Source organism: Toxorhynchites rutilus, chromosome 1, assembly GCF_029784135.1.
Source record: "Toxorhynchites rutilus septentrionalis strain SRP chromosome 1, ASM2978413v1, whole genome shotgun sequence".
NCBI classification, from domain to species: Eukaryota; Metazoa; Arthropoda; class Insecta; order Diptera; family Culicidae; genus Toxorhynchites; species Toxorhynchites rutilus.
The window spans coordinates 143,354,575-143,381,294 of NC_073744.1; the positions used below are offsets into that span (position 1 = coordinate 143,354,575).

The 26,720-nt window shown below is 39.1% G+C and overlaps 1 protein-coding gene across 3 annotated transcripts in view; it reads left to right on the forward strand.

Moving 5' to 3' along the window:
- The first annotated feature begins 14,269 nt into the window (after positions 1-14,269).
- The window catches only part of LOC129763551 (RYamide receptor-like), a 453,048-nt gene continuing 440,597 nt past the window's right edge, over positions 14,270-26,720 (forward strand). For all 3 annotated transcript variants that reach the window (XR_008740961.1, XM_055762748.1, XM_055762744.1), the window contains exon 1: positions 14,270-15,193. The gene's annotated coding sequence lies outside the window, so the exon portion shown is untranslated. The remainder of the gene's footprint in view (positions 15,194-26,720) is intronic.

The following is a 26,720-nucleotide window of genomic DNA, read 5'->3' on the forward strand; positions in this document are numbered from 1 at the left end:
TTTATTGTCTTTAAATGTTATGAAACGTCGATATTTATTGTTATCTCTAAATTTTTTTTTCGGTTCAAAAATTGACTCTCGGTAGTTTTTACGTCTGAAAGGGAAATTTTTGACACAACAAACCAGATTTATGATATTTCTTCACCAATCGATTTGGACACTCCCGGTCTTCACGTTCATAGTTATCTTTAAGCCCGAAGTGAACAAAAAAAAAATTACTCCATTCAGAAAATATTTAAGCTAAAACCATTGAAAATACTGATAATGGCTGATGATATCCGACATGGATCTCACTGGAATCGGTCATTAAACGCAAAAAGTTCAACTAAGACCGGAAGATTTGAGAGATTATGAACTGTCTCTGAAGAAGCCACACGATACCTACATCGAAATCGAAGCTGCAGAAGCAGAAGTTACTGAACTGGGCGAAAGCGGAAAAAATATAAGTCTGAATAAAAATATACCCGATTAATTTATTTGGAATGAGGAAATTCTATCAGATCCAGTCCGTATCCTAAGCACATGGCTTCAAAGTAACTTCATGACCAGTTTTCAAGCGTTCGCGGTTCTTCAATTTTTGAATTGTTACTTTATTAAGCTACCTTTCAATGCATTACAACTTCTACATTTTTTTGGGTACCAGTAATATATCACAACAAAGCTATTTACGTAGCACATTGCAAACAAGCATGGCTTGGTAATTATGTAAACTTCCATTATACCTCAATAAAGTACTGTATTTTTACTGCAGTTGTCTCTCGACATGGATACCATAAACATCATCGAATCCATAATAACGGTGCCAATCAATAATACCAAAGCTAAGGTTATGCTTCGAAATTAGATTCTTTTTTTGGAATTTTTTATACAGATATCAATAAAAAAAATTTATACAGAATACCATCTTTCGACTTATTGGAAATTGTAAGGGCTATTTATATAATATTTTTTAGAATAAAAAAACGTACTTGAGAAAAATGAATTTTGATTTTTAAGGTATTTTTTTTAATGAAAATTTGAATAATTTCCTACTTTTCATCTTTTGACTCGAATTTTGTAGGTATAAGAGTTTTTGTCTTATAATTTTTTGTAAAAAATCAAGAAAATTTGTTTGGGTATTTTAAAAAGGAGTCTCATTCTTATTTGAATATTTCAAGTGTGCAAAGTTGCTTAAAGGACCCATGTGTTTACACCCACAATGTTTCGCTGCTATCTGAGATGGTGCTGCCAACGGCCAGTCGAGTTTGCATGTAATTCGTCTATAGCCCCCTCTAGTCCAAAGCCATATAAACAATAAAAGCAAATAAATTAATAATTACCCAAACGAAATCCATTTTTTTCCAGTGTAATAAAGATTAGAGTAGTTTAATGGCTAAAACTAGTATGATGAAGACTAAAAAAGACTAGCTGAATGGCTTCAATGTGATATGTCGGTCTTCTGGATCGGCCAAGTAGTTCAAAAGTTATTTTTTTTTTTTTTTTTATCTTCGCTTATTTTTCGTCGGCCTATTTCCGCCACTTTAGTGCCAATCACCGACATCAGGGAGGCGACTCCACCTGTTCCTACCTATCAGACTCAACAACTCATGAGCCGGGCCAACTTCTTTTACTTCCGCTCCGAAGGAAGACGTAACCAGAGATTTTTCGCCTCAGAAAATCCCAACGACGCCAGCTGGGATTGAACCCAGGCCGATCGGATTGTGAGGCTATTACGCTAACCATACAACCACTGGCGCCGTCGTTCAAAAGTTATGAATTAAGAAAAATATTTTTGGGAACAAATAAAAAAAAAATTTTTTTTGGACTACCCTAAAGTGGAAATGGGCACCCTAATGCGAAAATAAAAAAAAATGGTCTAATATTTTGCGATAAGGAACAAAATAACCACTTTTCACGAAAATCGGAGAACCACAATATCGATTTGGCAATGAATGGCTGTATGTTTGTTGTGGGCAGTAAAATATCTCGAGCCTGGCAATAAAACTCAAACTCAATTGTCTCATGTTGATATTCCAAGCATAACTGTCGCACTATGCTATGTATTTTTGTAGATGCATGATAAATGAATCGGTTCAAGTACAAAAATTTTATGTCACGCTTCCAGCAGAGCTAATACACTCATTTCTAGTTTTGAACGAACTAATTCTCAAACAAATATAAAATAGTTTAACAGAAGACGTGTACACCTTGTTAGCGAATGCCTAATAACACTGAGATTTATATTCTGCAAAGGTATTGCAGATCACTCTCTTCTTCATAAAACGATTTTTTATGCATAATATTTCGAAAAAGACACAAAAAACTTATTGTTTGTTCCCAGTATTCCAAAAAACAATATTAAGTTCAATTGTCCTATGTTGATATTCTAGGTATAACTATTCCACAATGAATTTTCGAACCTGTAATCAATCACGATTGATTCAGTGAGGAAAGCTTTTCACATTTCATCGAACAATAGTTTACTGCTTATAAAAACCCCGGTGTATTGCTAAATTGAAACGCTTAAAGCTTATGGTTGACAAATGTCCTAGAAAACTTGGATTGCGTTTTTCTCAGTTGCTGATTTTTGAACTTGGGACAACTATGCGTAGAACATAGCGATGTGATTTTGTCAAAAACACAAGATGTATGCCGTTCAGCCACCGAACACTGCCGTTTCTCACAATTTATAATTTTTTGGATCCTTCAAGCATGTTTGCGGCTACATTCCTCGTTTTCAGGACGTAGCTTCTTAAAACCTAAGATTTTTGGCCCCATCACTTATCAAAGAATTCGTATGACCTTTGAATGCATCAAACATCTTCCGGTCATCGTTCCTCCTTCTCACTAAGGCTGGTATATGACCTGAACCGACTTTGTGTCGACGTCACCCTTTTTGGCCATATAAAAAGAACTTGGCGTCTCATTTTCATTAAGTTAGAAGATCCCCTTTATTCCGCGCGGCGAGTGACGTGAGATATCAAAGGTTCTTGCTTTATTGTGGAAGCTATTTTACTTTCCAGCTCCTATTTGATACTCGGGTCGATAACACATAAGGACACGACTTCAAATCTCACTTAGTGACAAACTATAGCCACGCCATTTGTCTTCGGGAACAACGTTACTTAAGTCATCTCACGCTATTCCCCGCGCGGAATAATGTGCGATTCACATAGAACGTTACGGAAAAGAACGTCCACGTTCCGTCAACGTCTTCACCAATTCACACATGCAGTCAATGCTCACACCAGCACCGTCACGTCAAATGTCTAATGAATGATTTATTAAATGTTATTCATGGTGTCGCCACCTACAACAGTTTTAACTTGCAATGACCTCTTTCGAATCAGCATACCTAGAATCAGTTCTAAATATGGAGAAAATCAATGAAAATCATTCAATTATGTTATTTGAATGCTTAAACCCCGTAGTCCCGACCCTTATTCAACAACACAAAGCCCATACAAAAATCAAACGAGCCGTCCGTCTCCGTCAATTATTCTTTTCTACAAATCCTGCCGGTCGTTTTCGTTGAACGTATGCTGACGGGTCGTTACGTTGCCGGTGTATGTGAATGTTTCCATAAGAAATGCATGGTAGAATAACTGACGTAACGTGACGTGACGGAACGTGAACGTGACGTGGATGTTGTATGTGAATCGCACTTAAAGCGGAATAGCTCCGACATCTTACTGAGAACGATTCGACCGCAGCCCACTTCTGCCTCTCCTGAAACCAGAGTTTGCACGCAAAGACAAAGCAAGAAGTCACGGCAGGATAACAATTTTGTATTTTGTCGTATCGCGCTATTGGTAAATACACTGACCCAAAAAATTGGTATATATAACGAATTTTTTGGTGAATATTACCAATGATTAGTAAATTTTTGCATTACGAATTATTCGTACATATTACACAATAACAATGGTAAACAAATGTCAAACCGGCCAGTATAACCCACTATAAGAGGTTGGTTCAACGTTGGTTTAACATATACCGTTCTGAATCATATTTCGGACACTTTGTTCTAATATCTTGAAATTCTTAATGCACTGAAGATATAACTATAAAATTAATATCACAATTGTTTCTTTAGAGTAATCTCTTGGTTTCACTATCATTTCACATGAGAACTACATTTGAATTATCACATAATCGGCCAAAATCTATCAACACTACTCACTATCGTTTGTGTTTGACGTTTGCTTAGCGTGAGCACGTAGAATTTACCCGTTCATAAATATTGAAATTTCTCCCGTGTTTCATCAGTTCTCATCGTCGTTAACAGTTTACTGTGATTGCTTGGTAAGTGTTTCGCAGTTGATTATAAAATATTAGGCTGTCAAAAAAGTCCACCGGTATTTTTTTTTGAATTTTCATTTGTTCATAAAATTAGTTACAATCATCTGTTTTAAGTCAAATATGCGCCGTTTTGTTCGATGACTTGTTCCCAACGAGATGCCAACTTCATAATACCCCTGTTATAGAAGCTCGCTTCCTTATTGGCAAAAAACTCGGATAGCCAATTTTCACAGGCCTCTTTTGTGACTAACTTCTGACTACCTAGCTCGTTCGCCATGGACAAAAACAGGTGGTAGTCACTTGGTACAAGGTCCGGACTATACGGCGGATGCAAAAGAACCTCCCATCCGAGCTCCCGGAGCTTCTGGCGCGTCACCAAAGAAGTGTGTGGTCTGGCGTTGTCCTGATGGAAGACAATGCGGCCTCTGCTTATCAAAGATGGCCTCTTCTTCATGAGTGCTACCTTCAAGCGGTCCAGTTGTTGGCAGTACAGGTCCGAATTGAGCGTTTGGCCATAGGGAAGCAGCTCATAATAGATTATTCCTTGACAATCCCACCAAACACACAGCAGAACCTTCCTGGCCGTTAATGAGGGCTTGGCCACCGTCTGAGCCGCTTCAGCGGGTTTCGACCACGACCGTTTGCGCTTCACGTTGTCGTAAGTGACCCACTTTTCATCGCCAGTCACCATCCGCTTCAGAAACGGGTCGATTTTGTTGCGATTCAGCAGCGATTCACATGCGTCGATACGGTCAAAGATGTTTTTTTGCGTCAACGTGTGTGGCACCCATACATTGAGCTTCTTTGTGAATCCAAGCTTCTTCAAATGGTTAATAACGGTTTGATGACTTATCCCCAGCTCTTGGCCGATGCTACGGCTGCTACTATGCCGGACTCGGTTAATTCAGCGATTTTGTCGCAATTTTCGACGACTGGCCTTCCGAAGCGTGGCGCATCTTCGACGACCTCTACACCAGAACGAAAACGTTGAAAACATCGTTGTGCGGTGGAAATGGAAACTGTATCGGGTCCATAAACTGCACAAATTTTATTGGCAGCTTGAGATGCATTTTTGCCTTTGTCATAGTAGTACTGTAAAATATGTCGGATTTTCTCTTTATTTTGCTCCATATTTGCGACACTATAACTCACGAACGACTTAACCAAACAAAACACTGTCAAGGACTATATTATAGCGCGCAAAAATACCTTTCCAACAAGCTATAGTATGACTCGATACAATGAATACAACTAGAACTACGCGCTTACAACGACACCTCGCGGAAATACCGCAGGACTTTTTTGACAGCCTAATATAATCAAGTGTAATGTAATTTTCGTTCAAAAAATTACAAAACATAGTGTCCGAAATTTGAATTCAATCTGTCCAAAATTTGATTTAGTGTCCGAAGTTTGATTTTCATTCGCTTCATTTGAAAAGCATTTTATTCGATGATTTTTTTACGTTTTCAATCAAATAGGCACCAAAGTAGAAAGCTTAAAAGCATATTGAACTAATTTATTAAAAGTATCAACCGAATAATACCTGTGCATAAAGTTTACACCTGTTTTCTGCATCATATGCCTTAAGCGTCCGAAATATGATTCAGAACGGTACCCTAAATACAGCCATTCCATGCCAAACCGATATAGTGGTTCTCATATTTTCGTCAAAAGTGGTAGTTTTGTTCTTTATCGCAAATTATGAGACCCGTATTTTGACGTAGAACTACGTCTTTCATTAAGGGTGTCAAATCAGAAAACAGGTCACGTTTTTATGAAATGAAGTTAACGTTAATAACTATTTTTGCCGCGAATGGACTTTGGCGATTTACATAGTAAACGAATCGGAAAATCCCTAAGATTTGTTTAATATGCTATACAGTAGAATCTCCTGGTTAGTAAATGGTTAAAATACATGAAAACTTTAAGCATTTCCATTTTCCCATACATTTGTTCTGTCCATTTGTGTGCTTTCCCGAACAGAGCTGTCAATAACGAGCAACTTATCGACGAGCAGCGAAGGGGAAATCGTAGGATTCAAAGCCTCCGTGAACAAAGGAAAAGAAGAACAATGGAGGGGAATACTTGCCTAGAGTATAAACAGTGGATCTCGCTGAGGCAAACTTTCATCATCATTGATTCGGCATCGGACTGTTGAGCAATCCAGTTTACTTTGCTTTCGCTGCGCTTCGATCTGAGATTGGACCCCACCAGTGGTAATCCAACTTGGATATCGTCGTGTGGTTTCTTCAGTTCGTTTTTCGCGTTTTCTTCTTCAAATTCGTTCGTGCAGTAGTGGTGTTATCACATTCGCGGTCCGGAAAAAAACACGTTCCGACGTGTTTCGCGTCCCTATGGAGGTTGAAGAGACGCCGCTCTCTGCGGCTCGCGTTTCTTCTAAAAGTGCAACCAAGCGGAAGAAAATTGACCCCGTCGTCGTTGATGACGAGTTACAGGAAAATCTGTTAAGCAATAATATATTCAGCACGCTGACCCAGCAATCTGACGAAACTCACTCGATTCCGATGGTAACCAATCCAGAAAATGGATCGAAGAAATGTAGACAACCACCCTTGGTAGTAAAAAATCTACCGATCGCAACGCTTATCGAAAAAATTAAATTGTGCGAAGTGCAACCGTCGTACAGAATTACTCGATTTGGAACAAAAATTCAATGTTCCTCCGCAGCCGATTTTGGAAAAATTGAGAATTATTTACAACAGTGCGGATACGAGTACTTTACTCATGATAGACCAAGTGAGCGTCCATACAGAGTAGTTTTGCGTGGTTTCCCGTTGGTGGATCCCAAGGAGCTGCTAAATTTGCTCGAGAAGGAGCATAACATTTCCGCTCAAGAAGCGCATATAATAAAACGAAAACCTGGAAGCGTTACCCAGGATGAGTCCCTGTACTTAGTGCGTTTCGCTAAGGGTTACATCAACATTAAGAAACTTAGTGAAGTGAAGAGCATCGCCCACATCATTGTTCGTTGGGAAGCGTACCGCAACAAGCGAGCAGACGTGACGCAGTGCATGAATTGCCTGTTCCATGGTCACGGTACCCGAAATTGTCATCTCAAAAGCAGATGTAACAACTGTGGGGACACTCATGCCTCAGAAAGCTGCCCCAATAAGTCATCCTCATCGAAGCGTTGTGTTAATTGCAACGGCCCTCACCCAGCTACGGACCGCAGCTGCCCGAAACGTGCAGAATATATTCGTATACGGCAACAAGCAACTTCAGCAAATCAACCGGGCAGGAAAACAAAAATACCACCTGCTCCGGTTCTCACGGAAGAAAATTTTCCAGCTTTGGCTCCAAATCCATCTTTTACCGAAGCTCCAAAGTGGACATATACTCAGCCTGCTGCCAGTGCTTGGGCCAACAAACAAAGTGAGCGTCGCGTCGATCCCCGCATTAGAGCGGGAATGCATGTCCCATCACAACAACTTCCCAACACCTCCAGTGACAACATGGACGAGCTTTTCAGTGCCGCTGAGCTGAGCTGAGCGAACTCTCTAGTCTGTTGCGGCAGTGTAGATCCAAATCGGACCAGTTAGATGTCGTATATTTCATTGTCAGCAAATATGGGGTCAAATGAGCCCCGTATCCGGATCACTCGGCTCAATCCAGCGACAAATTTCTGCCTCCCTGCTCACACTATGGTTAGACTGGACCGTCTCAACTCCAGAGGTGGCGGTGTTGCTGTGTTCGTTCGGCGTGGCATCCGCTACGAAATTGCTCCACATCCGAAGACACGCGTCATTGAAGCGATAGGAGTTAAAATTCACACCTTCCGTGGATTCTTGACGCTGTTTGCGGTTTACATCCCCCAGCAATGTGTGGACAGCAATGGCTCATCACAACTATTCTTAGAGGATTTGCGAAAACTCACAGACAATCAAACTGGCTTCGTGGTGGCTGGTGATCTCAACGCGCGCCATATTCTGTGGCACAACAATCGAAACAACAAAAATGGACAACTGCTGGCTGATCATCTGAGTGATGGAACGTGCAATATACACTATCCGGACGAACCAACATTTATCTCTCCAATTGGTACAACTTCGATGATGGATGTTTTCCTATCGGATCTGGGACTATCCAAGCCAGTTACTCTCCGAGAATTGAGCTCAGATCATTACCCGGTGATATGTGAGTTTTGCTTCCAGACAGCTACTGTTCCTGAGGTGAAAAGACGCGACTACCATCGGGTGAACTGGGTTGCCTTTAGCCGCCTAGTGGACCAACATCTCCCCGATCTGGTAGTTCTTCCATCTGTCGAGGCCATCGATCAACAACTGGACATTTTTGAGGGTGCTATTCACGCTGCAGAAGATGCCTGCATCAACTGGGTACCGGTTAGAAGGCAATTCACTCCAATTGACACCTTTACAAGGCGGTTCATACATCAACGAAACACTGTTAGACGGCAATTCCAGAGGACCGGTTGTAGGCTAAAAAAGCGTGAAGTTTCTTCACTTAATCGTCTAATTGGCGTCCGTATGCAGATGATAAGGAACCAGCAGTTCTCAATCAACATCGAACAACTACAAGATTACTCGAAACCGTTTTGGAAGGTTGCCAAAGTTCTCAAAAAACAGCCACTACCAATCCCTCCTCTAAAGGTTAGTACCGGTGACATACTCGTGTCCCCAGCCGAGAAAACAAACGTCATCGCCGGTAAATTGGTTGAGGCACATAACCTCGGCGTCAGTATGATAAGCCCACATGAATCCATGGTACAACATACACTTAGACTTCTCGACGAGCAAGCTAATGACGTTCCTTCAACCGGTATTGTGACGGAAGACGACGTCCGTTCTGCAGTTAAGCGAAGCAGGAATATGAAGGCGCCAGGATTCGACGGTATAGTGAATCTTGTTCTTAAGAAGCTATCCAGCAAAGCATATCGTTTTCTGGCAGTAATTTTCACAAGATGTTTCCATTTCAACTATTTCCCGTCCATTTGGAAAATGGGGAAAGTCACCCCCATCCTGAAACCTGGAAAGGACCCAACTGCTCCATCCAGCTACAGACCGATTACATTGCTTTCGGCAGTTAGTAAATTGCTCGAGCGACTAATATTGCGGCGTTTGATGACACATGTCGACGAAAGGAATATCATCGCGCCAGAACAGTTCGGCTTCCGGAAGGGGCACTCCACCGTACACCAGCTTGTTCGTGTGGGGAATATAATTCAGCGAAACAAAAGACTTTCGAACAATACTGCTATGGTTCTACTCGATGTGGAAAAGGCCTTCGATAACGTGTGGCACGGAGGCCTCATCCACAAACTTGTGCAGGCGAATTTCCCAGGCTATCTAACTAGGATGGTAAGGAGTTATCTTAGTAACAGGTCATTCCGAGTACATTTTGCAGGTGTATCTTCGGAAAGGAAAGCGGTTTCGGCTGGCGTCCCACAAGGTAGCCTTCTTGGACCGCTACTTTACAGCATTTTCACCTCAGACGTTCCACAGCTTCCTGGTGATTGCATGCTAGCATTGTACGCAGATGATTGCGCAATCATTGCCAACCGCCGCCTCCCGAATCACTATCGGTCGAGGCTACAGCGTGGCGTTACGACATACATCTCATACCTGGCCAGCTGGAAGATTAAGGTGAATGAAGCAAAGAGCCAAGCAGTTCTATTCCGGCATCGTTTATCTCCAAAGCTGCTCCCTCCAACCAACTGCTACATCAATATCAATGGACATCCTGTTGGTTGGTCTAATGAAGTTACTTATCTCGGAGTAATCATCGACAACAAGCTACTCTTCCGCTCGCACAGTGATAGACTGAAAACTAGATGTCTAGGACTCCTGAAGATGTTGTACCCGCTAATATGCCGGCGATCCCGTCTATCAACGCGCAATAAATTAGCGGTTTTGAAATGTATTATCGCTCCAATGGTTGACTACGCCATGCCGGTGTGGGGCGCATGTGCAGCGACCCACAAAAAGAAGCTGCAAGTGGTACAAAACAGACTGCTACGAATGATTCTGAACGCTCCATACGACACGAGGATAAGCGATCTCCACCGCGCTGCAGAGTACAGAACTATACAAGAACGCATCGAGGCCTCGATTGAAAAATTCATCGCAGGTTGCACCCTGTCAGAATATCCGCTCATTAGAGCTTTAATAAATTAGGACTTTTTCAAATTTAGGTTAAGTAGGTTGTAAAATTAAAAACACCTATGATCGTATATCATAAATCGCACTTATAAGCTATAAAAGCCAAAGAAAAAAAAACACACACATCAGAGATGTAATTTAAATAACAAAGGTTGAAAAAAAATAATTGTATCACTTAAGATTATCACAATGTAATTTGAACAAAATGAAAGTAATAAATGAAACTTAAATTGCAAAAAAAGGCAAACTTTCATTCGGCATCGGACTGTTGAGCAATCCAGTTTACTTTGCTTTCGCTGCGCTTCGATCTAAGATTGGACCCCACCAGTGGTAATCCAACTTGGATATCGTCGTGTGGTTTTTTCAGTTCGTTTTTGGCGTTATTCGTATCGTGTGTTTTTCTTTCCGCGTCATAAATTAAACGCTTCGCGCAGTGTGTGATGAGCAAGAAGTAGAGGAAGGCTGACTCGAGCACTGCAAAAAGCAAACGCATTGCCAGGGGCAGTCAAATTTCGAGGCAAGCGTCATCTAGTGAAGCACGCGATGTTGGTGCAGTGAAAAGCGCTCGCACTGAACCGAGCCTTCGCGAGCGTGATACCGCATCGAACAACAGCAAAGTAGGCGACTTCGGCGCGTCGGTCTAAAATGTAAACGCCGTTACCCAGGCAGCAACCAAAATCAAGCTCCCCCCGCTGGTGGTGAAGGCGGTCGCTCTTGACAAATTCATTAGCGAATTCACATCGATCGGTGTTACAGCAGAGTACAAGCTGTGTGGCATAATTCAGTCTTTTTCCAAGCAGTTAACATTGTTTGTGTTTCGTCATCATAAGGGCTTCGTTGGTACCTTTGACATTGCATGAATGCATTACACTGATTTTATGACGAAGCAGACATTAAGGTTGTGCGCCAAAAAATCATTTGGGGAACACCAAGCATCTTGAATGTCGTACTGGAATGTTATTTGGGTTCGCGTGCCAGTCGCAAAACTGCCTTCAACTAGGATTGCGCTAATCTTGATCATAATAAAGCAATGCTACTGTTTTCGAGGTTGTTGATATTAACAAAAAAAGATTTATTTCGCTTGTTTAGACACCAAGAAAGTAAATGTCGTTCTGCAATTTTGTATGTGATTAGGTTTCGCTTGCCAGTAGAAAAACTTCCTTCCTGGCAGCTGCGCTTATGTCGAACATGAGAAAGTAATGCAACTTTTTTTCGAGGCCAGTAATATAAACAGAATCTTTTCTTTTGAGAATAACGCAAAATGATGAGAAGTGTTCATATTCCTAGTAGTTTCAAGCCACCAATATATGGCTCTGTATGCGTGCTATGGTGAACGCTTGTTTGGCGATTGGTTTACGTTGTACGAACGATGCCTGGGGTGTAATTCCAGTGAGACAATGCTAAATAACATGTAGCATGATATTTGATACATTTACATGAAATTAATTGCTACATATGATTAGCTAGTGTATTGTTCTGCGAGGTTGCCCAATCATCAATCAATTATCGTCAACTGATTCTACAATGAAAAAACATTTAAGAGATTATTCTACTAAGCAGTTGTTTCTAAAATTTCACAGCACTATAGAATGATATCCGAAGGTATAAACAAGCGACTTATGTAAAATAACAGCGTAGTTCTACGTCAACAATGCGGTTGTATCTTGGACACAACCTCCTATAATTTTTTTAATTTTTTTGTTAGGGTGACCATTTCCATTAGGGTGGTCCAAAAAACCATTTTTTCGCATTTTTGCCAAAAATGACTTTTTTCAAAAATTCATAACTACTGAACCGATTCAAATGATCGACATATCAAATTAAAGCCAATCACCTGGTCTTTCTTGAAAAAATACTACATCTGCAGAAAATTTGAATTCTGCTCTCGTTATTATTGATTGTATTCGTTTTTCATTGTTTTCATAGTCTCGGGACCAAAGGCGCTATAGTTTTTATATTTTTTTTTTCTGGAAAGCTGCGGATTTTTCACATAATATATCTCGAAACCAGGGAGGCGTCTTTTGGTCCCAAGACTATGAAAACAATAAAAAACGAATACAATCAATAATAACGAGAGCAGAATTCAAATTTTCTGCAGGTATAGTATTTCAAAAAAGACTAGGTGATTGGCTTTAATTTGATGTGTCGATCATCTAAATCGGTCTAGTAGTTCAAAAGTTATGAGTTTTTTGAAAAAAGTCATTTTTGGAAAAAAGAGGAAAAAGTCGTTTTTTCGGACAACCCTAAAATGGAAAAGGTCACCCTACTGAAAAAATAAAAAAATACGGGTCTAATGTTTTGCGATAAAGAACAAAACTACCACTTTTGACGAAAATCTGAGAACCTCTATATCGGTTTGGCATGGAATGGCTGAATATATATGTAATTTGTTCAACACGGGGTCATTTGTCAGTCCAACGTCGGTTCAATGGTATTTTGATCAGGATTGTATATCTGTAGTAACATTTTCTTTTCAATTGTAATGAAAACAATCTTTTTTTTCATCTATTGTAATCAATAAAAATAATAAATATTTATTTCTATACAAATAAAATAGGAACTTGAAAAAGGAATCGGTCGATTTGATCCGTCAGGTCAGCTGGTGTGTTTGCATCACCGATTGCTCGTATCAACGCTATCCCCCGACTTTCAGCAGCCAGTGTTCCATTACTACTATTCCTACCGGCATTATTATACACCCCAATCAAAGGCGCTCGTATCACAAATGCCGGAGATGTGATCGCAGGCTATTGGAAGCAGTAAATCTTCCGAATTTACAGAAAATATGTAAATTCTACTAATGTTTGGCTTACCAAAGATTTGGTAGCTTATTTTATTAATCTGTCTTCTGGGTGGAGCTGAAGAATTAAAGGCTGAAGCGACACACCACGATATTGTGATCCTAGTCTGAATGTTTCTACAAGCAAAATTGTTGGTTTGCTGGATTTGCGACAGAAGCCGCCGCAATATACGAGTTACAATAGGTCAGCACTTCTCAACAGGTTCAATACTTAGGGTAGCGACTGGATGGCACATTCATTTTCACTTTCTTTACAATTTCTCCTATATATTCATATTCGTTCCCGGCTTCTTCGTATATACTTTTATCTAGTTTATTTCCAGTTAGAACGATCTGTTTGCTTCTTTTGCTCGAAATGCCAGTCTCGATCAGAACAACGATGTTATCCTTCCAACTACTAGTCGAGGCCAAACATGTTACAAAAATTAGGTGAATATATTAATAAACAGAAAAGTTACAATTTGAATTGAGAATCTATTCCAAAAAGTCTCAATGAATGGTTATCCTTAAAAAATCCTAAAATGTGACCATTAGAATTAGAAATTTCAAAACACGAACTAGACTTCCATTGACGCGAATGAAAGCAGTTCAATAAATGTGATCCGCTGAGAGCTACTACACACTGTTTCAATTGCATTAATCGGTCATAAAAACCCACATTCGATACGTCCAGTCGCATCGAACCGATAAAAACATGAACGTGGGTGTCTCTGCATTAGAGAATGAATGAAAACGCTTCCCCCAAGTGGCAAGCTTTATTGCACTTGCCATTTGGCGCCAAAACAATTCACAATTTCCACCGGCATCGAAAACCGACCGTTTTTCCCCAAACAATCCAACGCAATTCCTTCCTCTCGCTCGGTGAGCGGTTCGGCTAGTGTTCCTCTTGGGCGCAGGCGCACACCCTCTGCCAGCATCCGGATGGCGAGTCCGTTGAATCCGACGAGCAAACATGCCGATGCTGGCAGTCCGGACCACGTCCGGTGGCGCAATTTGGCGCCTAGCGGAATGTGAATCGTTTAGTCTATGGTTGGCATTTGGCCGGTGCTCCCGCGTTTCAGGCCGTTCCGTTCGGTTCGGTCAAGTTCATCGTTTTCGGTCGGTATTTCGAAACATCAAGGGTTGAGTGGTGGGAAAAGTTCGAGCAGAACCTGCCAGCTGCGTTGCGTGACAAGAGACTATCGATTCTAATCAACAAGGTTCACGAGGACAGAAGTCAGTTCAAAGGAAAGTTTCCCGTGCCAGCCTGCAGTTGGCTCCGACGAAACGTTAATCCTAATCGTCGGAATCTCGCACATGTCGGCTATCGAATAGTTGGTTCGGCATTTGAGTGGTTGGTTGGTTGTTTGGCGAAAAAGGGCTGTGTGAGGGGAAACCAATAAATGAGTTAAATTAGGCTTGTACAGAACGATACAAAAAAAAACACAACAAAAGAGATTACCAGTGGCCGGTTTGGCTTTTCGAACCATCATCGGAGTGTTTCCGTACGGTGAGAAAAGCGCTCATTAGCACCATGTGTCCTATGCACCGAGCTGGCATGTAACGGAATGATGTTGTGATGGAATTATCCCGTACTGTCTGTCACAATTGGAGTATAGCATGCTGAGCCGGGATCAAGAGTGAGACAAGCTGGAAGTTAATTAAATAAGTGTGGACTGTGCTGGATTTTCCTGAAACCGGTGAGAGTTCCGTGCCATTGGGGAGTGTTCTGTTATGTGCTGTTCTGGTGCTTGTGTGCAAGGGAATACTCTGATTGTGGAAATTTTGATCCATTCTGGGGCCGTAATTAAATATCTCTGAGGTGGAAATTTGTGGAACCAGCGTCAGTGTTGCTAATTGATGGTGTAATGTGATCAAGTGTTGCAGCAGTGTTGAGAGACAGACCCAGAGAGCCGGGATGTTCGTTATTCAGTTATAACTTGGAGGTTTACGGAAACCGGAAATTATCCCAGTTAGGGGAAAGTTGGAAAAGGTAATACCAGCAGAGTAGAGTGAAGGATATTCCCTGCATGTGATTTATTTCATTGATGCATCTATATTTTGGTTCGATGGTTTTCGACAGGATGTCTAATTTATTGAAACAATGATAATAACTTACGTGTGACAGATGTGATATTTTTTTTTTATCCAAAATATATATTTTTATTAAGGCTCCTATGGCGTCAGCCTAACGGGGCCGGGAGTTCAATATTTCGACAATGTTTGCTTACAACTATGTTAGTAATATGTAACCGATTACTCGCGGTTGGCTCGAGGTTAGTATTACAAGTGTTCTCATAATTGGTATGTTGCAGTCTTCGATGCTCTGTACGTGTGCCCGACACTGATGTGATATTTGTTTTGAATTATTTTATTTATTTTCGAAGAAGTGCAATGGAATGGAAAAATTTGGATTATACGAAACATAAGAATCGTCCAATTTTTGTTCTAATTTATTTTTCCTGGAAATTTAAAAATTTGAAATACAGTAAACATTCACTAACTGGGCGAAAAGGGAAGACCACTTATCGACATTCGCGTTTTAACTGATCCGGCATGTTAAACGTCAAATAAAATCGAGGGAAACTTCAATGAATTGTTTGTTTCGCATTGTTCCTGTAATTGGATAAACAAAAGGATTCCAATGGAAGTTTCGCATTGAGTGCGACAACAGGTATGACATATGATTTGAGTAAATTATTTTTCTGTAGTTTAATCAATGTTTTTGTCGTGCGAAAATAATGTCAATTTTCATAACATTTAAAATTACATTCGAATGCCCCTCACAGCAAATCTTCCATTTGAATATGGCGTCGATTGTTCACGAAATTCTGCTTTTTAAATGGTCCAAGGACCAGTTAACGTTCGCCCAGTTAAACAGCAGACCAGTTAAACCAGGACCAGTTAGCGAACGATTACTGTAGTTGAAATTCATAAGTCATAACAATTTTGAATGAAGTTGTAGATCAACCATTCCATGCCAAACTGATATAGTTGTTCTTAGATTTTCGTGAACATTGGTAGCTTTGTTCCTCATCGCAAAATATTAGACACGTATTGTATTATTGTTTATGTAATGTAAATGTTATGTAAAAGAACCTCAGCTTTAAGCTTTAAATATAAAAAAAAGATAGGTGGGTAATGTCGGGGACATAACCGGAGTGACTATACAAAGGGGACAGCTTTTGTTAAGTATATATTTTTTATATATTGTTTTATTTTCTTCTCCTACGTGAATACCTACCCATCTACTTGAAAAATGGATTAGTTTACTATTTACTCTTTATGAACATGTTGATGGTTCTGGTTTGGTGTTGTGTTTTTGTTATCACTCGATATCCCCATCTTGTTCGGTTAAACCTTCCTGTTTAGCTATTACGTTTGCCACTCGCCACAGCTTTCACAGTTGGAAAATTTCTTCCTATCCAGCTTGTGATATATTGTTCAGTAAATTACACTTGATGCGACGTGCCGGAGAAACACTCAGGGTCGCATTGGAGGCGAGTTTAACCTGTAATTGAACATTTGCGATGACAGTGGTACAGTGTCGACTTTCAATGTGGGGTCATAATTTGGATCTCTATGTTTACAAAAATGTCCATCTAAATATGTCGCATTACATGTCCGTCCAATTAGCTAAATGTCGAACTAATTGTAAATTACTGTACTTTCAATCTGGAAACAATTTGAGAATTGGTGAAAATTGAATACTCAGGAAAGTCCCCAAGTATTGTATTATAGAGACTTTAAACTTTTGCAGTTCATTCGTCTCTAGCCTTGAGAAAGGCCCTTTGAAAACTCTACTCTACTCTACTCCAGCGCTACCACCTCCACCCTCTTGCCTTGAGAAAGGCACTCGATCCCTCGCCGTCCAGCTCGTCCAGCAACGATGTTGTCCAGTCGGTGTCCACACAAAGAATGATCGTTACGGACAAGAACCGGTGTTTTCAACATGGTATGATCATTGACAATCGTTACGGCAGCGGAGCGGGGATTTTTAAGCTGACTGGCTGGCTCGAGAATTACGCATGTGTGAGACTGCGACCAATGTTTCGTTCATATTTTTTCTTTTTCCTTTCCAATCGTGCTTCATTGTATTTCGCTGCTGCTCTGGTTGACCGTTTTGGTCGGTACGATTTGAGGAGCACAAAATGGACCAATCAAAAATGGGCACATAGTGCATTTGGACAATGCTTGATATTTTACAATTATTCAATTATTTATCTCAAGAAAAATGAAATGTTATTCGTTATGATAGATGCGTAGATATATTTCCTATCAATTGATGCAAAAACCTTTGCGATCTATTGAGAAATGCTCGAGTTATAAGCGTTCCGAATCTTGCATTTTTTCCTACTTGTTCAGTGCCTAGATTTTCATTTCACCCCGTATATCTTTCGGTTAGAGGTAGTCCTACGCCAAAAATAACCCCCTCTATCTTTGACTGTGCTAACTATACTAAACAAATGCAATCAATAATTAGGAACAAATAATCTAATTTATTTCCAGACGTGATGTTTTTTGAAAGGTCTAGCTCACTGAATTCTATTTGATATGTCGACTATTTAAATCGGTCCAGTGGTTAAAAAGTTATGAATTTTGGGAAAAACTGACTTTTCGGACCTTTGGTTAACTTTGAAAAATCGTAACTTAAAGACGACAAAACTCACATCTCTAATTTTTGGATATGTTACGTAAAGATACCTCAGCTTTCAAGAAAAATACATAATAAATATAGCGCCTCCTGGTCGGAAGCCATGTAAACTATAAAAAAAGCAAATACAATCAATAATTACGAGAATAAAATGCATTTTTTGTTGCAAGTGCAATATTTTTCCAACAATACCAGTTATTTGTCTTTAATTTCATATGTCAATCATCTGAATTAGTTCAGTAGTTCAAAAGTTGTGAATTTTTGAAAATAGAGCTTGAGCTTGAGGTTGGGTAGACTGTACAATTCGTAGTTGCTCTCCATGATTGACCTGAACCATCCAAATTGCACAAAGAACACACAGAATGGATTGACTGAGGTACTGTCGAACCACTCGTCGAAGCGAAACCCCGAAAATCTTAAATTCATAACATTCATCAAACATTCATGGGAAACTTTACAAAGTAACCGAGTAAATTCATCTAACATTAATCGGACCTGTGATGTATTTCGTTATTTTTCGTGGCTACTCATTACTTCAGTCCCGAAGGCAGAAAATTATTTTTGGGAAACCTAACAAGGTAACCGAGAAAATTTCATTTGAATTAATCGGACTTGTGATGCGTTTCGTTATTTAAAAAAAATCCTTTAAAATAAATGGGCCCGTTCATATTCTTCATTCGTGATTCAATCTATATTTAAACTAACTATTTGTTGTCATGTTGAAAAATCAAATCGTACTTTGTTATTATCGTGCCTACTCTTTATCGAACTAAAATTCTGACGACGGAAAATTATTTTTGGGAAACCTGATAGTTTAATCGAGAAAATTCCTTTAAAATTAACCGGACCGGTGATATATTTCGTTATTTATCGTGCCTCGTCTTTATCAAACTCTAATCACAACGTTAGAAAATTTATCTTGGGAAACCTGACAAGGTAACCGAAAAAATTATTCTAAAATAATCTGACAGGTGATATTTTCAGTATCCATCCAGCTACACTTTTTCAAACTACAATCGCGACGGCGTTAACGAATTAAATTAAATAATGAAAGAATTTAAAAAATGAATAATCAAAGAATTAAAAGAAATAAAGAATTTAAATAATGTGCGCATGGGAATAATCAAACTTATCTGACACCACTGCACGCTCAGCCCATCCATATCGATGTTTCCTTTGATTGTGACACTACGCCTAAAAATGGATATGTATACACGCGTCGGGCAGAGAGTACACTAACACAAACGAGTGCAACAAGACGATTGACGAATTTACGTTAGAATTGCAACCAGATGGCGCAGCGAGTAAAATGATGATGTTTTGTTTTTTTTGGTATGGAATTGGTTTGATTTGTTTTGAAAAATCTGAAATTTTCTGCTAATTTCCCGGATTCAAGCATTCTTTCTACGCTGAAAAGGTTAGAAAATCATCATTTTACATTGATTCATTCATAACATATGACGAATGATTCGATACAAGTATTATAATGTACATTTTTTTCTAAAGCCCGAACTGCTCTTTGGGCATGTAGTAGTATATTCGGAAAAAAATGGGGTCTAAAACCGAGAATGATTCACTGGGTATACTCGGCAATTGTGAGACCCAGGTTAAGTTATGCTTCGTTAGTGTGGTGGCCTAAAACAACACAAATATCAGCTCAGAAAAAGCTTGATAAACTACAACGTCTGGCATGCCTATCAATAACTGGAGCAATGCCCAGTATTCCTTCCAAAGCCCTAGATGCTCTTTTATACCTTCTACCCCTGCACCAATATGTGCAACTTGAAGCGGAAAAAGGTGCTCTTAGGCTTAAACGTACGAAACAATTCCAACAAGGAGATCTTAAGGGGCACTTGCAAATCCTGAAAGATTTTCAACTGAATCCTATATTAATCATGAACGAAGACTGGATGGAAACAGAGACTAACTTCAGCGTTCCTTTCAAAGTGATTGAATTCAATCGCAGCGTATGGGAAGAAGGTGGTCCAATAACTCGTCCGGGATCACTCGTGTTTTACACAGATGGGTCAAAAATTGGAAAATCTACAGGAGCTGGGATTACTGGACCAGGGATAGATGTCTCAATTCCAATGGGACAGTGGCCTACAGTTTTTCAAGCAGAAATACATGCTATTCTAACATGTACAAACATTTGTTTGGCTAGGAAACACAGGTATGCCAGTATCTGTATTTTCTCAGATAGCCAAGCAGCTCTAAATGCATTGAAAGCATATACTTGTCAGTCAAAGCTAGTTTGGGAATGTATTCTTTCTTTAAAAAAACTAGCTGTAACTAATGACGTTAATCTATACTGGGTGCCTGGTCACTGCGGTATAGAAGGTAATGAAAAAGCTGATCTTCTAGCAAGATTAGGATCTTCAACTAAATTCGTCGGACCTGAGCCATTTTGCGGATTATCTACATCCTGTCTGAAATCCGAGCTCAAATCCTGGAAAATATCGATGATTGAAGCCAACTGGAGAGCTCTATCAACATCACGACAATCAAGATCATTCATTACACCTTGTAATAGAATAACACGCAGCCTACTCAGCTTGAATAAAGCCGATCTGAGTATGTTGACTGGGCTATTGACCGGACATTGTCCGAGCAGGTATCATCTCAAAAAAATTGGGAAAATAACGGATGATAAATGTCGTTTCTGCAATTTTGATGCTGAAACTTCGGAACATTTACTGTGTCAATGCAGTGTATTGATTCAGCAAAGACTGCGGATTCTTGGAAAGGGCATTCTTATGCCTAACGAGATATGGTCTGCTGAACCAAAAAAGGTAAGAAACTTCTTAAAAGAAGTCATACCTTCTTGGGGGGAGATGCAAAGTCCTAGTGCGACTATCACTTATTCCTTGAGTGATGGAACGAACTGACAGCGCATATATAGTAAACTGGAGTGCACCACAATAGATCAAACTAATGGTCGCAGTGGTTCAATGCTCCTACAGAAGAAGAGAGATGTACATTTTTTCACTAGGTAAATGATGGGTGGCATTTGTTGCGCTTCAAATATTACAGATCCTTCTCGTAACGGTCGAAAGGAAGCCCCTGCATAATCAAAGGTATCGACCAACTTAATATGATATCGATTGCATCGTCATTATTCACAGTTTGAGCTTCTGAAAAATGTCCTTAACCCATTTTAGGCCAAGTGTTCGAAAAATCGAACAGCAACTTTGATAATTTTTCATTTCTTTGGACAGGAACCATATGGTAATGTTTTTGCACCAAAAGATTGCTTAATTCATTAGGTACCACTTATATCGATTTTATTCAATTTTGAGTAACTTTATTGGATAATAAATTCGATTTAAAGCAAGTATGTTTGTAAGGTGTTTTCAATTTCAATTAAAAACCCCAATAAAATACAAAAAATTGTGATGTTTTCTACAGTATTGCTTTGATAAAAGAACATACATTGTGATATAGGACGAAAATCATTCGATTGAGCCGCATACAGGAAAATAACAGCCGGGGAAATTGAGTGTTCGAAAAATCGAACGTTGGCCATAACGAACTTTTTTTTTCTGCTGAATCAACATCAACACATCTAACCTACGCTGCGCATTTTGGTTTGTTTGCTTTAGAAGAAGAAAGGTTTTTCATTTATTCTTGCATTTTCAGTTGTGAATGTTTGCAAATATCGATTAATTTAGCAAATATTATTAAATCTGTATGATTTTTTGTCCGTAACAACCTTAGGTGATGGCGGCCCGTAGAATTTCTTTTGTGGGGGAGCTGGAGGAAATGATCAGTACGTGTAACGAGGATTCTAATGAGATTGTTTGTGTAAATATTCTTCCGCCGGACCGAAAAATAACCTCCCAACCCTCTATGCCTTTGTTTTTTAGCAGTACTCTGGTACTTCGCAGGTTTTGGATAATGTTCGATTTTTTCGGGAAATGGATAATTGTTTTTAAGCATTGACATTTCTTTGAAAAAAAGCCTGTCAGTAATAAGTTAAAATTACATGAAATAAGAAATGCCACATCTCCAAGCAAACCATTTGTGATGACAATTGTCATGCGTAAATGCGAAAACAGAATAGAAACATACGGTATGAGGCATGATGTCGACGCCAACCTCTCTCAGTTTCTATTCTGTTTTCCCTTTTTCGCATGACAATTGTCATGACAAATGGTTTGCTTGCACATCTCACCTTAGGTGGATTAATTCGGATTTATACTTAGAGCCCTCCATTCTCCTGTTCTTGTTCTACCGGGAATCCAAAATTGATGCATTTATGAATAACGTATATTTGCTAATTGAAATGACTTTTAGTTCGCAGTATGTTTGTACTTGTGCGGGTTTCGGCCAATGTTCGATTTTTCGAACAGTCATTTTTCGGAAAATGGGAGATGGGAAAAAATAGTTCTTGAACATTGGAGTTCCTTTAGCGTTAATAATCGAAAATACAACAATGGCTTTCGTCAAAAAAATATTTTTTGCAGCTTGGTCGTTAATGGGTTAAGTTAGTACTCATAACCTACATTCACTATCAAACATAAACAATTCGAAGATTATCTATGACTTTGGTCCAATCGCGTGTTGAGACCATTGTAAATAGACAAAAATATAATTTTCTTACCTGGTGAAATTTAATGGCTAAAATGATTTTAAATAAAAATTAATGAAAATAATCACGAACGAATCGCGCTGCACAAACGCGCACATCTTTTTCTGAGCGCTGCCTGAGCCCCCTGCTCAACACTCCAATAAGGTAATATTTTCACTGCAGCCTTTCAATTTATGATGGACACTGATCCCGAAAACTAAATGACCACAGGATCATGGAACTTAAAAAAACTTTCGGAATTAGTGAACCAACTTTATTCCATATCATCATCTAATATCAACTATGCACCCGCGATTCGGAAACACGTCACAACAAGAGGGCGGAGGGCTAACGTCTCTGACCAGTTGTGAATTTCTGAAAATAGAGGTAAAAAATAGAAATAATTTTTTTTCGGATCTCCCTAAAATGGAAAAGAAAAAAAAAGAAAAAAATCACAGGAGGGTTGTGTTCGACACACGACCGCATAGTTGACGTAGGATTCCGTTTGGTTATCTGTTACATGCTGATTTTCGATATATTTGAATAATTACATTGTTAAACTCTTCGATAGTGATTTGGTGGCCCTGAAAAGGACCGTTTTGTCTAGTTGTTAGGTATTCTTTGTTCACTCCACTAATGTCCATAACCGAATGATAATGATAGAAAGATGGTGATAAGTCATTTGATGGTGCGTATCACTATATAAGATGCCTAAGTGGAATGAGATATGATGAAAGCCTGTGGACCAGGACGAGCTGGCTCCTGTGCTATGTATGGAAGAATTAAAGAAAAAACTCATCAATGTAATATAAGATAATTATCATTATCGAACACAAGTATCAAGTTTTCTCTCCAGAAGAAAAAGTGTTATTTTATTATAGAAAAAATATATTTGAAATGGAAAAGGTAATTTCATTTATAATTTTTACTTTCTGAGTGTTTACTCAACCCATGTCCATTTTCGCTTTAAACCCAACGAAACACGATGCTACAGGCCTCAATGCGAATTTCAATTGGACAATTGATATCGATCATTGATATGAGATTTCACGAAGCAACCAACATAAAAGTTCCAAATTTGATTTTTATTTATAACTTGTCAAACATAAGTTCTGTTCAATTAATTGAAATATCATTCCTCAATTAATCCATCCAAAGATTCTTGTTGGAACAAAAATTAAAAAACACTCATTCATTGCTCCCTACTTATTCGCCAGCACGTATGCAATCAGCAATATCCGCGCTAGTTATAATGAGCACTATCCATTTGTGCGCGTCGTTAGTTAAACTATCGACCAGTGTTGTAAACGGTCGACATTTCTCTCAACCATCACATACTGCTCTTGCGCTAGAGTCACAGCTCAATATGTATTGCGAATGTGACCAAGAAAGCATTGCTCGGTTCCAACAGTCACCTCTGAAATAAACGCACAGCCGCAAACACGACAATCAATTGAACGTTTTGTATTCTCTCTTTCTGTCGAACGTACCCAGAAGAGCGGTGAAAATACGCTATTTCCATTCTACCATTCGTTCTCATAACCATTCTTTAATTCCGGCTACTTTGACTGTAGTTTTAATGTCATTTGTCATTTGAATGTCATTTGACATTAAAACTGCAGTGGTATGCATTCTTCTTCTCTCTTTATTCTGCATTCAAGCATAGCTGCTCACATACATCCACCTCCTCACTCACACATCCATACACGATGGATGATATTTAGACGGATTGTTTAGATCAAAGCAACCGACAAACTATCCCCTATCAAGTGCGAATGTGTTGAATGAACGTTTCAAGCGGTGAGCGTTCCCCGTGAACACTGTTGTTTAATTACGGGACGATGAACAGCTAATGAATAAGACGGAAAAAAAACCGAAATGTCATATGACATTTTTAGGTCCACGGTACTTTGACTGTTCATTAATGACACAGCACATACGTCTCCATAATTAGTGATACGATGGTAACCATTAACAAGACTGCTATCGACCACAAGGGTATTAACATGCTGATTTCCCCCAGACACCTTGGATTTGAAATCTCTGTATTCCCTAAATGTCGGTGGAAACAAAAGCTCCCCCTCCTTCCATGTAATTGCAATGCCGATTTCCCCCAGGCAGCTTGGTTTTGATGTCTCTGTTAGGGAATACATTTCTCTATTTTGATGAGCCGATTTCTCCGTATCTTCAATTTCGACCAATCAGAACGAGGTATTTCCGTATGGAGATTTTTTTTATTGTTTGCTAGTTGGTTTCATATGATATATTATTTTATCAATTGTGTTCAATTGTTATGGAGTGCTCAGATCGATTGATGCAAATATCTCGTAAATCCATCAGGGATTAACTGACCAATAATTGTAAGTACATGAGCCGCCGCATATGTCATCAATTTCGACCAATCAGGAGTGGATATTTCCGTTAGGATAGGGGTTGAGATTTTCCAATTATTCGATAGTTAGTTTCATGACATATTTTATTTGATTCAATGTAAAAATTGTTATGGAGTGCCGAAAATGATTAACGCAAAAATCTCATCAATCCATCATGAAATGACTCAGTAATAAGCGTTTGAAATTGGACAATTTTCAAGATGTGCTCGATTTTCGATTTTCAATTTGTACCCCAATATGTTCCCGAAAGACGTAATCCTACGTCAAAAAAACACGGGTCTAATATTTTGCGATAAGGAACAAAACTACTACTTTTCACTAAAATCTGAGAACCACTATATCGGTTTGGTATGGAATGACTGAGATGGTATATTTTTGTATAGTATGATTCAATAGATAAAAAAAAGTTCAATTTGAATGGCTCTGATGGTTTTAACCGGTACTGTCGAGTATTCTGTGCAACCGGAAAACTCAAGAAAACTTTTCAAAATGAGTAGCTAGGATTACATACATGTTCTGGAATCCCCTATCCTACTGTTTTTACATAGATTTCATTTTACATAGATGTTTCAGCCAGCAAGGAAACTAACCAATAGGTTAAGGTACAAAAACTTAACTTACTTGAGTGGCCGGCTCGTTCCCCAGACTTGAATCCTGTTGAAAATCTTTGGGGGATCCTGGTATGCAGGATCTACGCTAAGGGAAAGCAGTACACCACGGTTGATGAACTCTGGGCCGCAGTTCTAGAGACAAAAAATAACAACCTGACATATCGTGGAACTTACGACTGTGTAAATCTCGAATAATTAAAGTATTAATATAATATGAAAATATATTGAAACAAACCAACAGCTTATTTCAAGAAACGTAAGTGTTTTTTTTTTATTCTTTATTTTTGAGACTTTCAGCCTCCTGGGCTGGTTCGTCTCAGCCCAAACGTAAGTGTATTAAAGTCTCCTTTGCCACTTTTGGTGTGAAAAATGGACACCAAAACATAATAAGAAGAAAAATATTTACAATTTATATTTCATGAGCAAAATCTACTATTCAGCACTGACTGCATGGAGATTTTAGGGCAATCTCTCTAAGAGCATGGACAACTTGATTTCTGATGGAACTCTTCAGTTTTGCTCTTCCCCACAGTTTTATCCATAATATAACATACATTCTCAACTGGAGTGAGATCCGGTGATTGAATCCCAACACTTTTTCACGAGGTCCACGGAAGAAAGCAACACAGGATGCCAACATTCATGGTTCCTTCGATTTGAGCGATAATTCTCCAAGGTCCACCGCATCGCCCGGTTATAACATCATCTCTTCCGTGCTTTAAGTCGGGTCCAGACGGTGCAAGTAAGCATACGAGTCGGTCTAGTCAGTTACTGCAGTGCAGCTACTCACACCGTGTGAACATATCATGCCAGTTAGTGTCATGTGTGATCCGGCGTGCGAGCTACTTCAAAGTTTTTTGAATTTACTCTCGCATCCCTTAAAACGTCAAAAACAGAATTTAGCGTTCGAATCAGGGATGCCAAATGTAAAGAAATGTCTCTATTTTTAAGATATTTGAAAGTATGCGAAGATATTTATAGACTTGAAAATTATTGGAAAAACAAATAAAAACCCTCATAGTTTCTGAACGAAATCGTTGTTATTTCGTTTTGCACGCTGGCGTGGCACGCTTTCTTTTCGAGATAGTTTTCTTGAGAATCTCTAGTATAGAATATTTATCAGGCACAATTTTCATTCAAAATTCACTCACAACTTGCAAAAAAAAGTATTGTTCTGAGAAACAGAGATATTCGATTGAAAAAGTACATTTTTATTCATTGTTTTTATTTTTGACGCGTATTTATTCACCTGCAAATCTACTATCATTTTCATTTCACAAATTGGTACACGA